Source organism: Cetorhinus maximus, chromosome 7, assembly GCF_964194155.1.
Source record: "Cetorhinus maximus chromosome 7, sCetMax3.hap1.1, whole genome shotgun sequence".
In the NCBI taxonomy this organism is placed as follows: Eukaryota; Metazoa; Chordata; class Chondrichthyes; order Lamniformes; family Cetorhinidae; genus Cetorhinus; species Cetorhinus maximus.
In genome coordinates, this window is record NC_135885.1 from 10,717,939 (window position 1) to 10,731,934 (window position 13,996).

Genomic DNA, 13,996 nt, shown 5'->3' on the forward strand with positions numbered 1-13,996 from the left:
GTGAGTTATTGCTACACCTTCCGCTAACATTCAGTATTTGACTGAACGTTGCCTAGGACCCGTTTACTTACTGTAAGGTAAAAAGGTGTTGTATCCCGCATACAACACAAAATGAAAATTCACCCAGAGTTCAGTCAGCATCTTCTTTGAGAATGTTTTGCATAAAATGGGGCAAATAAGTGTTTAAAACAAACACTTTTCTCCAATATTACTGTGGGATACTGTGAAGCAGACTTGTGGAGGCTGTGTGCTTGTGTGTGTGTGTGTGTGTGTGTGTGTGCGCATGCATGCATGCTTGCATGTGTGTGTGTGTGTGTGTGTATGTGCATACATGTGTGTGTGTGTGTGTGCATGTGTGCGTACATGCATCCGTATGTGTGCGTGTGTGTGTTTGTGTGACTAATGTAATTAAACTGAAGACTGCCAGATGGCAAGGTTTAAATCGTTGAAGGGATTAGGTATAAAAGCATGCATTTTGAAGTGGTGATGGACATGATAAGATGGGATACCAGTAGCTACAACATGAATAGGAATTTCCATTAGGGGATGAGTGAGGAGTTCAATTTTTAGCTGTTGAATTTCAAAAAGACAGAAAGGAAGTTTTACAACTGGCAAAGATCATAAATAAAAAAAAAATCAAAGTTATTATGTTTATTTTTCCTGAAAGTGCTGGCCATAATGATAGCATGAAAGATCTTTTAGATTCTGGGAAAGGTGACTTTCAAAACAAAGTTAAGAATAATGGGTTTAAAGATAAAAGGGTAGAAAATATATTTGAGGAAATATTGAAAGCTGTCTGAGGTGAGTGACCATGTGAGATCTTGAAGGATGGACTGTGCAAAGACAGACCTGTATAAAAGTAGCCTCTAACCGTCCCAGAGAGGTGTTTGCGTGTTACAGGCCTTGGATTTCTATTGTCGACAGAGAGGAAGAGAGAAGCTCATGAAATACCTCCCTTATGGCAACACTGGGTGCCTTGTGGTAATGTTACTGGATGTTTTATAGATTAAGACTCTTTACGGACTGTTGCCTGAAAAAGAATGTTTATTTGGGAGTCTAGTTAAGTAGAAAGCTTTTGGGAAACGTTGTAAGGCTAAACTTAACTGTGTAACTGTAATATTGTGTTTCAGGTTTCTTTTCTTTTGCTAATAAATGTTTTAATTTAATATTTAAAATCTCCAAAAGTGGTAGTGGAATCTTTACTTCTGACTTCAGTACACATACGTTCTCATAATAAATACAAATTGCAAAATCGTTGTCATAGCCTGACCAAATTTCCCTTTAGAATTTGGTCTAAATACCGGCAAATACCACCTGCCATATCACAACATAAGTTAACTCCAAAATAAATTAAGCCAGGGTACAGAAGGAAACGTTTGTCTGATGGACATAACTTGCAAGAGAGCTCCTGTTTTCTGCAAATCACTCCCAAGCTTGAGTTTGCTCGGGGTTAACCATTAAAGGGGAGCGAGGTGGGTGGCATTGCCAAATTGAGAATGGAATGGTCCAGCCAATTACATAGAACATGCAGAATAGGAAGAGACCAGTCAGTGCTGCTGGTCCACACGAGCCTCTTCCCACCCTTCCTCACTTCACCCTACCAGCATGGCCTTGTTCCCTCATGGATGGATCGAGCTTCTCCTTAAATGTATCACGGCTATTCACCTCAACCAGACCACGGCATAGTGAGTTCTGCATTATCACCACTCTCTGGCTAAAGAGGTTTCTCCTGAATTCCTTATTGGATTTAACCTTTCAGTTGCTGGCTGCCCTGTTATGCATGTTCTCCATTTCATTCAAGATTAAGAAAATGAATGGGTTTTTTGTTTCATGCTTTACCCCCAGGAATTGAGGTAATTAGCCAATTTCTAATTCTTTGAAATGATATTAAACGAACGTACACGTAAACATACAAATTAGGAACAGGAGTAGGCCATTCAGCCCCTCAAGCTTGCTCCGCCAGTCAATAAAATCATGGCTGATCTGATTGTGGCCTCAATGTCACTTTCCTATTTATCCCTGATACCCTTTGTGATTCCTTTAAAAATACTGTTTAAAAATAAGGGTCACTGTTTAAAAATAAGGGGTCACCCATTTAAAATGGAGATGAGGCAATTTTTTTTCTCTGAGGATCATGAGTCTCTGGAACTCTCTTCCTGAAAAGGCGGTGGAAGCAGAGACTTTGAATATTTTTAAGGCAGAGGTGGATGGATTCTTGGTAAACAAGGGGGTGATAGGTTATCGGGGGTAGGTGGGGTGCAGATTTGAGGGTACTATCAGATCAGCCATGATCTTATTAAATGGCAGAGCAGGCTCGAGGGGGCAAATGGCATTCGTAAAATATTCGCTGACCCTGCCTCTGCCACTCCCTTTCACCTTTCACCTTTCACCTCTAACTCCCCAGTTCTTCTATCTGCTTTCCAGCTGCCCTGAATTTTTTCTGACCTGTTTTGTCTCTTCCGCACACTTTAACTTCCGAGTGACACTGAGTACACGTCCTTTTATTTGGGCCCAATGCCTCTCATTTTTCAGGGAAAGCACATTCCATTGAATTGTCCCCTAGTCCTCGAGTCATTATAGCACAGAAGGAGGCCATTCATCCCATTGAGTCCATGATGGCTTTCTGTAGAGCAGCTCAGTCAGTCCCATTCTCCTGCTATATCCCCGTAGCCCTTCAAATTTATTTGCCTCAAATGCCAATCCAATTTTCTTTTGAAATCATCGATCATCTCCACTTCCACCAGTCTCTTTGGCACCAAGTTCCAGGTCACTGTCAACTCACTGCATAAAAATTTTCTTCTTCACATCCTCCCCTGTATCTCTTGCCCAAAACCTTAAATCTGTGATCTCTGGAGGTGGGTTTGACAGGGGATGGATGACCTGCTTCCCCACCACCCCCCCCAACCTGAAAGTCACTTGGCGCCACACAGATGTTTAAACCTGGCTGCCAGTGATATTACACTGGGGGCAGCCTTAATTAGGGAAGGGTGGGAATTCCACCCCTCAGTGACAGGAAGTCCCATCCTGGAGTGCTGCCGACCGGCAGAGCCTGAAGAGAGTGGTGGCTAACTGCTGGGACTACACCCAGTCCCAAAGAAGGAGTGAAGATGGATACCAAACTTAAGGTAAGCCTGGGGATATTGGGTGGGAAGGGCTGCAGCAAGTGGGGTGAGGGCGGGGGTGGGGAGTCATGATAAAGAGGCCGGGGGAGGGGGAGGCACAAAGGGGGCAGTACCATCTTGGGATGGGGGTATGCATGATGGGCACAGGGGACCCCAAAAGCAGGTAGCCCCTCTTCACTCCTGACAACAGCCCACGTTGTCAAAGCTGCTGGGCTGCTCACCCTCTTTCTGCTTTCCCCCTGAAAAATAGCGGTGGAGCTGGAAGGAGACCCTTAAGTGGCAGTTAAGTCTCACTTAAAGGCCTCAATAGGCCTAAGGGTGAGCAGGTTGCCTGACGCCCGACCTACCCCTCATAATATTGGGGACAGTTTTGGGGGTGGGTGGGAAGGCAGCGGGCAGGCCGCCCACTTTATTTGATGTGGGCGAAAGCAAACGTTCTGGAGAAGAGTCATACAAGCTCGAAACGTTAACTCTGTCTTTCTCTCCGCAGACTCCGCTGTCAGACCTGCTGAGTTTTTCCAGCAATTTTTGCTTTTTGTTATTTGATGTGGACCTTGCTTTCAATACGCCAGAGGGGAGGCCATAAGATTCGGCCCCCCAGACCGTGTACCATCAGCTCATGGGTACAGCTTTCCTTTGTCTGCCTTATCTAAACCTATCTTAATCTTGTATACTTGTATTAATTGTCCCTCAACCTCCTTTGGTCCAAGAGCATCTCCAGCTCCTCCAGCCTAACCTGGTGGATAACATCCCCCATTCCGGGGACCATTCTGGTAAATCTCCTTTGCACCCCCTTGAACTCAATGTCATCAATGGCGATAACTGAATACTAATCAAAATCTCTCAGTTATCTCACATTGCCTCAGGTTTATGGTTTTTATAGCGACTGGCGGGGGAAGTTCAAGAGAAAATATTCGAAATGACAGAAAGGCTTGAATTTTAGAAGCACCTTTCACAACCTAAGAAGGTTTTAAAGGATCTCAAAGCCAATGAAGTGTTGTAATATGGGGAACTTTGGCAGCTAATTTGTGTACAACAAGGTTCCACAAACAGCAATGAGATAAATGATTGGATAGTCCATTTTAATGAAGTTGGTGAGAGGATAATATTGGCCTGGACACTGGGATAACTCTTTGCTCTTCTTCAATTTGCGCTTTGGATTCTTCTGCATCCACTCGAGAGGGCAAATGGGGCCTCAACATCACATCTAAAAGATGTCATTTCCAACGGTGCAGCACTCCACTGAGGTGGCAACCTTAACTATATGCTCAAGTCACTGGTGTAGGACTTGAATTCACAATCTTCTAATTATTGAACACATAAACCAGGTACCTTAGGCTTTCTACTCTAATTATGCAGGCTCTCGAGCAAAACATGGGCAGGTTTTAGCAGAAGCTTCCTCAGTAGTTGCGAAACACTCTCACCTCTGAGTCAGAAGGCAGTGGGTTCAGGTCCCTTTCTGGGACTTGAGCACAAACATCAAGGCTGACCCTCCAGTGCAGTACCAAGGGAGTGCTGCATTGTCAGACCTGCTGGTGCAGCAAACCAAGGCCCTGTTTGCCTTTTTGGATGAACTTAAAAAATCCCATGGCATTATTTCTAAGAAGAGGAGTGGAATTCTCCCCAGTGTCCTGGTCAATATTTATCCCTCAACCAACATCCTGCATTATAACAGTGAATGTACTTCAAAAGTACTTATTTGACTCTGAGGTGCTTTGGGACAAGCAATGATTGTGGAAGGTGCTCGCTCCCTGTACATAATGTATATAATACATTTATACAGGCAAGTCTTTATTTTTGCCCTCTTGTTCCACTACCTATGGCAGGATCTGGCAGAATTGGCATCAACTATGGGGAGGCAAATTATAAATACACAAATAAGTCAAGAAATATGACACGTTACCAAATTCTTGTTCCACAGTAACCCTGGACTCCCTGGTGATATAGTTGCAGTAACTACGCACCTGATAGTTCACTTGGCTACAAGAGCAGGTCAGAGCCTGGGAATTCTGTGGTGAATAGCTCACCTCCTGAGAACTCAAAGCTTGTCCACCATCTACAAGGCACAAGTCAGGAGTGTGATGGAATACTCCCCACTTGCCTGAATGAATGCAGATCCAACAATACTCAAAAACTTTGACACCATCCTCAACAAAGTAGCCTGCTCGATAGGCACCCAACCCAACACCTTAAATATTAAGATAAAAGCAACAAGACTGTCCCAGTAGACCGATCATGTCGGCCTGTTCCTGCCCCACGGAACTCATTTCTTGCTATCTTGACTCCATTCTCTCTCCCCTTGTCCAGTCCCTTCCCACCTACATCCGTGATTCCTCTGACACCCTAAATCATATCAACAATTTCCAGTTCCCTGGCCCCAACTGCCTCCTCTTCACCATGGACGTCCAATCGCTCTACACCTCCATCCCCCACAGGGATGGTCTGATGGCTCTCCGCTTCTTCCTCAAACAGAGGCCCGAACAATCCCCATCCACCACTACTCTCCTCCATCTGGCTGAACTTGTTCTCACACTGAACAATTTCTCCTTAAACTCCTCTCACTTCCTCCAAATTAAAGGTGTGGCTATGGGTACCCGCATGGGCCCCAGTTATGCCTGTCTCGTTATGGGGTATGTGGAACTTGTTCCAGTCCTACTCCGGCCCCCTCCCACAACGCTTTCTCCGGTACATCGATGATTACTTTGGTGCTGCTTCATGCTCTCATCTGGACCTGGAAAAATTTATTAATTTTGCTTCCAATTTCCACCCCTCCATCATTTTCACATGGTCCATCTCTGACACTTCCCTTCCCTTCCTTGACCTCTCTGTCTCAATTTCTGGTGACGGACTGTCCACCAATATCCATTTCATGCCTACCAACTCCCACAGCTAGCTCGACTACAGCTCCTCACACCCCGCTTCCTGTAAGGACTCCATCCCATTCTCTCAGTTCCTTCACCTCTGTCGCATCTGTTCTGATGATGCCACTTTCAAAAACAGTTCCTCTGACATGTCCTCCTTCTTCCTTAACCGAGGTTTTCCACCCACAGTGGTTGACAGGGCCCTCAACTGTGTCCGGCCCATCTCCCGCGCATCCGCCTTCACGCCTTCTCCACCCTCCCAGAAACATGATAGGGTCCCCCTTGTCCTCACTTATCACCCCACCAGCCTCCGCATTCAAAGGATCATCCTCCGCCATTTCCGCCAACTCCAGCATGATGCCACCACCAAACACATCTTCCCTTCACCCCCCTGGCGGCATTCCGCAGGGATCGTTCCCTCCGGGACACCCTGGTCCACTCCTCCATCACCCCCTGCACCTCAACCCCCTCCCACGGCACCTTCCCATGCAACCGCAGAAGGTGCAACACCTGCCCCACCTTACTTCCCCTCTTCTCACTGTCCAAGGGCCCAAACATTCCTTTCAAATGAAGCAGCATTTCACTTGCACTTCCCTCAATTTAGTCTACTGCATTGGCTGCTCCCAATGCAGTTTCCTCTACATTGGAGAGACCAAACGCAGACTGGGTGACAGCTTTGCAGAACACCTTCGGTCTGTCCGCAAGCATGACCCAGACGTCCCTGTCGCTTGCCATTTCAACACTCCACCCTGCTCTCATGCCCACATGTCCATCCTTGGCCTGCTGCATTGCTCCAGTGAAGCCCAACGCAAACTGGAGGAACAGCACCTCATCTTCCGACTAGGCACTTTACAGCCTTCCAGACTGAATATTGAGTTCAACAATTTTAGATCTTGAACTCTCTCCTCCATCCCCACCCCCTTTCTGATCCCCCCTTTTTTTCCCCAATAATTTATATAGATTTTTCTTTTCCCTCCTATCTCCATTATTTTTAAATGTATTTCCATCCATTGTTTTATCTCTACCTTTTAGCCTATTTTGATTGCTTCACCTGACCCCCACTAGGGCTATCTGTACCTTGCTTGTCCTGCTTTCTACCCTTAATTAGCACATTCCTTAGATAATATCACCACCTTCAACACCTCTTTGTCTATAACATCTTTTGGCTATCTCCACCTATCACTGGCCCTCTATCCAGCTCTACTTGGCCCACCCCCCCTTAAACCAGCTTATATTTCACCTCTCTTCTATTTTTACTTAGTTCTGTTGAAGAGTCATACGGACTCAAAACATTTAATGGGTTCCTCTCCGCAGATGCTGCCAGACCTGCTGAGTTTTTCCAGGTATTTTTATTTTTATTTTTGTTTTACCTTAAATATTAACTCCCTCCAACTCCGAGGCCCACTGGCAGCAGTGTGTACCATCTACAAGATGCACTGCAGGAATTCACCAAGGTTCCTTCGACAGCACCTTCCAAACCTGCAGCCTCTGCCACCTAGAAGGACAAGGGCAGCAGATGCACGGGAATATCACCCGCTGCAAGTTCCCCATCAAACCACTCACCATCCTGACTTGGAGATATATCGTCATTCCTTGACCATCACCGAGTCAAAATCCTGGAATGCCCTCCCTAACAGCACTGTGGGGGGTACCCACACCACATGGGCTACAGCGGTTCAAGAAGGCAGCTCACCACCGCCTTCTCAAGGGCAATTAGGGATGGGCAGTAAATGCTGGGCCCAGCCAGCGAAGCCCACATCTCACAAAAGGATAAAAAAAAATAACTTCAGCACAGAAAATAGCAGGAAAACTGGGTGGGCTGAACAAGCTGGCACTCCATTCTCCCACATCCAATTAGCATTCCCAGTGGGAAGACCCTGTACCAGGAAGGTTAATTGACATGATAATGCCCGCCTCACTTGCATTGCTGTATTCATGCTTCTGTTCTACCAGGGAAATAATTTGCCCCTGTGGAATCCTGCAAGCATGTAAACAGTTCTTTTTTCAATTAGACCTTAATTATTAAACATTCACAGCAACGCGGAGGGAAACCATGTTCTTTGACATTAATATTTTAAGAGATTAGTTTATTGAAAGTAACAAGGGAAATCCTTGCAGAATCTTTCTGATCGCAATTCGGTGTCAGTACAAAGGCTTGTGTGTAATAATAATAAAGTTACATTTGTAAAGTGCCTCAGTGGTCTTCGGACTGTTACGCTGACGTGTGGGGCGTTCCATCCTGCGTAAGCGGCAATGACAGGATCTCAGTGTCCTCCTTTAAGGTCTTCATTAAAACTCACCCCCTTGACCGAATTTTTGGTCACTTCCTCTTTCTTTGTCTCGCCATCCCTGTGATAAAAGGAAAGATTTGCATTTATATGGCACCTTTCATACATTCAGGATGTCCCTAAGTGCACTACAGCCAACAAAGTCATTTTTGAAGTGTAGTCACTCTTGTAACAAAGGAAACACAGCAGCCATTAACACACATCAAGCTCTCACCATCAGCATTGTGGTAATGACCATATTATGGACTGGGTTTTACAGACCCCCACTGGACGTGATTTCAGTGAGGGGGTATGTAAAATATGATGGGCGGCTAGCCCACTGCCTTCCTGCACACACTCGACCCGATCCCTGGTAGATGGGCAAGTGCCAAAATTGGCAGCCTGTCCGCCATTTTGGAAAAAAAAACATATTAGCAAGCAATTGAGCTGGTTAACAAGCCAAGAGACCCAAATATTGCACTTCACATGCCATAATAGGGTTGGCATGAGTAGATGGGTGGGAGTGGGCGGGTCGCTTTTTTTAATCCTATGGTTAAAAGGCAGGAAGGGGGGAGTGGGGAGTACATTATTTCAGGGTGCCCTGTGCACATCAGGGGCACCCCTCCACCCCCAGGTGATACCTGGCCTCCAAAACCTGTCTGCCTAACACCCTCGCCCTCCACCCTCGTTCCCTCCCGATCCTTTCCTGCTCTAACATCCCAGGAATTACCTTAGCCCAGGATCCATTGCTCTTCATCCCGTGGCCTCCTGCCTGTAGTCCCAGCAACACCCACGACTGAGTTCTGGCACTGCTGGGACTGCTAGAGCCTCCAGCCAATCAGATTGATCAGCAGCTCTCAAGGGTAGGACTTCCTCTCACTGAGGGGTGTAAGTCCCACCCTCTGCTCAGTTGAGCCACCCCAAGTGTGTTACTGCTGTAGGGTGTTTTTTTCTATGTCAGTCAGTTAATATTAACACCTTCTTCTATTTTGCTTTCAGATAGCGCTGGCCTTTATTCTGCTATTGATATCTCCTCTGGACCAATGCTTTATTCCTTTACTGCTAACACTCCAAATCTCTTTGCCTTTAGTTCCATCACATCTTTGTAATTTAACCTCTCCTGCCCTCTAACCTATCCCTGACCTTCCCCTTTATGCTCTACTTGACGCACCCCACCCCAACCATTTCAGCATAAAGCCTATCACATTTCTGCCTCGATGCAGCCCTGAAGAAGAGTCACATTGGACTCGAAACGTTAAGTCTCTTTCTCTCTCCACAGATGCTGCCAGACCAGCTGGATCTTTCCAGGATTTTCTGTACTTATTTCAGATCTCCAGCATGCGCTGTATTTTGCTTTTATTTTGTGGTGGGGTGGGGGCTGAACAATATGCACCTCCCCGCCCGTAAAATTCAGCCCCAATTTATTTTAGCTAGTGTTGGTTTAAGGCTGAATATTGATTATATCTTTCTGAAGCGCCTTCCGATGTTTTTACTACCGTAAAGTTGTTACACAAATACAAGTTGTTGTTGTTGCTGATGATAGTGAGAAAGGAATGTTGGTCAGAAAACTGGCAGAACTCCCTTCTCTTCTTTCAACACCAGTTCCTCAGGGTAGTGTCCTCGGCCCAATCATCTTTAGCTGCTTCATCAATGACCTTCCTTCCGTCATGAGGTCAGTTCGCTGATGATTGCACAATGTTCAGCACCATTCGTGACTCCTCAGATACTGAAGCAGTCCATGTCCAAATGCAGCAAGACCTGGACTATATCCAGTTTTGGGCTGACAAGTGGAAACTAACACTGGTGCCGCACAAGTGCCAGGCAATGACCATCTCCAACAAGAGAGAATCCAACCATTGCCCCTTTACGTTCAGTGGCATTACCATCACTGAATCCCCCACTATCAACATCTTGGGGGTTACCACTGACCAGAAACTGAACTGGACTAGCCATATAAATACTGTGGCTACAAGAGCAGGTCAAAGGCTAGGAATCCTACAGTGAGTAACTCACCTCCTGACTCCCCAAAGCCTATCCACCATCAACAAGGCACAAGTCAAGACTGTGATGGAATACTCCCCACTTGCCTGGATGAGCGCAGCGCCCATAACACTCAAGAAGTTTGACACCATCCAGGACAATGCAGCCCTCTTGATTGACACCACATCCACAAACATTCACTCCTTCCACCACCAACACACAGTAGCAGCAGTGTGTACCATCTGCAAGTTGCACTGCAGGAATTCACCAAGTCTCCTTAGACAGGACCTTCCAAACCCATGACTACTACCATCTAGAAGGACAAGGGCAGCAGATAGATGCAGCACCATCACCTGCAAGATAGCATCCAAGTCACTCACCATCCTGACTTGGAAATATATCGCCATTCCTTCACTGCCGCTGGGCCAAAATCCTAGATCTCCCTCCCTAACATCACTGTGGGTGTACTTACACCACAGGGACTGCAGCGGTTCAAGAAGGCAGCTCACCACCACCTTCTCAAGGGCAATAAGGAATGAGCAATAAATGCTGGCCCAGCCAGGGAAGCCCACATCCTATGAATGAATAAATTATAGGAGCTGAGTAGGACATTTAACCTTTCAACCCTGCTTTGCCATTCAGCAGGACCAGGGCTGATCTTCTACCTGAACTCAATGGGCTGGATTATAAACTGAGAGCAGGTTCTCGGCACCCCATTGTAAATTGAGGGGGCGAGCCTGCCTCCGCTTAGCCCGCTGGTCCTGCTTTAATTTTTTTGGGTGACCCTTTAATTAGTATGTGGCGGGACTTCCATCCTTCCTCAGGAGAAAGTCCCGCCTCATAGACCTGCCGACCAATTGGAGTCCAGCATCTCTGCACGCTGGCAGTGCCAGCAGGAATGTTGGCATTGATGTTCCTACAGGTAGGGCAAGGAAATGGCATTTGGCGATGGGCCTGGACATACAGGTAAGTCCAGGATCTTGCTGGCACCAGGCTGCCAGGACCCAGCGAGGGGGGAACGGGGACAGAATGGGGGGCAGTGGGGGCATGTTAGGCCGGGAAGAGGAGGCGGGTGGATGTGGAGAGGCAAAACTCTGGGGGTGGGCCTCCAATTGGCACTGGGGGGCACAGCAAGAGGCATATCCCCCTCCCTTTAACTAGCAGGCAGCCCACAGCATTAAACCTGCCAGGCAGCACACTGTGCACCAGCCTCTTACCCTGGCTGTTAAATCAGAACGGTGGTGGGGTGAGGCCTTTGATTGAACATTAATTGCCCACATAAAGGCCTCAATTGAGCCATGGATGGGGTGACCCACTCAAAACCTCTCCTGCTGCTCATTAACTCACAGTGGGGGCAGGGGAGGATGGGCCACTGCTGTTGGAATGGTGCCCTAATTTATGGGCCCACCTGCTTGCTTTTCCACACTGGGTGGCCTGTAAAATTCAGGCCCATCTTCCTGTGCCATCCCCATATTCCTTAATTCCCCGAGTGTCCGACTTGAATATCCTCAATGAATAAGTATCCACCATTCTCACGGGGTAGAGAATTCCAAAGATTCACAACCCTTTGACTGAAGGAATTTATCCTCATCACCTAAATGTTCGAACCTTATTCTCACATTGTGCCCCTAAACTCTAGATTCTCCATCCAGGAGAAGCAGCCCCTCATTTTCTACCCTGTTAAAAGCCTTAATAATTTAATATATTTTAGGTAGACCATTTCCCATTCTTCTTAAGTCCAGGGAATACAGGCCTAATCAAGGGGATGTGAGGAGGAGCTATTTTACGACCTGAATTTACTGCCCATGAGGTTGATGGAAGAAGAGATGATCAACGATTCGAAAAGGAAATTGGATGAACAATGGAGAGAAAAAGACTTGTAGGGCTTTGGGTTATCTGAAGGCGGGGGGGGAGGGTAGTGCTCATACAGATAAAGCTAGTGTCCTGCCCATCACCTTGCAGCCCACCCCGACCTGTCTTACACTTTACTTTGGGCGGGGATGGTGTCAGGCATCCCACCCACCCTTAGGCCTATTGAGGCTCTTAAGTGGCCAATTAATGGCTGCTTAAGGGCCTCAATCCCTTTCCGCTGCTATTTTATGTGTGGCAGGGGAAGGTGGAGGCAAGGCAGGTATCCCAGCAGCTTTCACTGCACAGGCTGCTGTTGAATAAGAAGAGGGGGACCTCCAATGGGAGGGGGATTCCATTGTGCTCATTGGAGGCCCCCCCTACCCCAAGATCCTACCCTTCCCTTTAAACCCCCTCCCCCGGCTGGCCCCTCAAATCTGGTCCCCCTCCCCCTCTCGCTGAAGTCTGCCACTTAGGCCCAACCAAAATCCCAGACTCACCTTGAAATTTGGGTTCCATCACCTTTTCTTTCAGGGAGACTGCCTGTAGCCCCAGCAATGGGCACTGTTCCAACGTGGTGCTGCTGGGGGCTACAGAGCAGCCGACCAATCAGACTGGCAGGCAGCTCTCTTGGGTGGGGCTCCCTCCCAGATAGGGGTGGAAGTCCCACTCTGAAACAATTACGGCTGCCCCCAGCACAATATAGCTGCGGGGCAGCCGGCTTTTAGGTGGGCAAGCTGACGACGGACTTTTTGGTTGGGGTAGGGGGTGCTGCCGGGGAATACAGCACCTGTAAAATCCAGCCCTCTGACTCTACTCAATTTCCCCTCATAGGACAATCTCCTCAAATCAAGAAACAGTCTAGTGAACCTTCTCTGCACTCCCGCTAAGGTAAGTATGTCCTTCGTTAGGTAAGGAGACCAAAGCTGCACACAATACACCAGGGTTTGGCTTCAGCAATGCCCTGTGGAATGCAGTGACTTCTTTATAGTCTTATACACCAACCCTTTTGTGACAAAAGCCGACATATCATTTGCTCTTCTGAACCCTGCCAAACCTGCGCTGGACTTTCTGTGATTCAAGTAAAAGGACGCCCAGGCCCCTCTGAAGGCAAACATTTCCAAGTCGCTCATCATCCGAAAAATATATATATTTTTTATTTTCCTACCAAAGTGGACAACTTAACACATTGTACATTGTGTTCCATCTGCTATGCTCTTATCCATTCATCCAAGCTGTCTAAACATACGTAGTTCCGTGGGACCTTTAACATCCACTTGAGCCGGTGGGGAAGGCAGATGGGGCCTCAGTTTAATCCAAAACTCGGGCCATATATAACCCCAATTAGTGAAGAGGTCCACAGTGAGGAAATGAGAGGCCCTGCGAAAGGAAGAAGGCATGTGCTGGAAAATCATCGACCCTTTGCATAAATATAATATTAGCATAAAGCTTTTTTCTTTCCTTATCTATTCTCAAAACATGACACTTTAATTAAAATGCCAGAAGCAGAATGTCTTGAATGATTGTTCTGAAATTTATATCACAAGAATTACTCAAACCAGATTCATCATTCTGCTTTATGGTGAACTCAGGTTGCATGAATTGGGCGATTGATCAAGAGCAGGAGGGATTATGATGCAGGGAGCTTGTGCGTCACCTCACAAGTGTGAAATACTAATGCTCTGCATTTATCTATATGATATATATATATACATTTATATGTAAGTGTATAGAGAGAGAATCAATTGCAAATGATGGAGAATGAGTCCTCAAGTTACTATTTTATTTCATGGCTTTGAATTGCATCCAAAGCAATGAGGAAAGAAATGGTTTGCCTTATTGATGGCATTAAACACTCGAACTAATTACAGGCCTTATGAGGATATGGTAGCATCATGCTTGTGTTGCAGTAATCTCT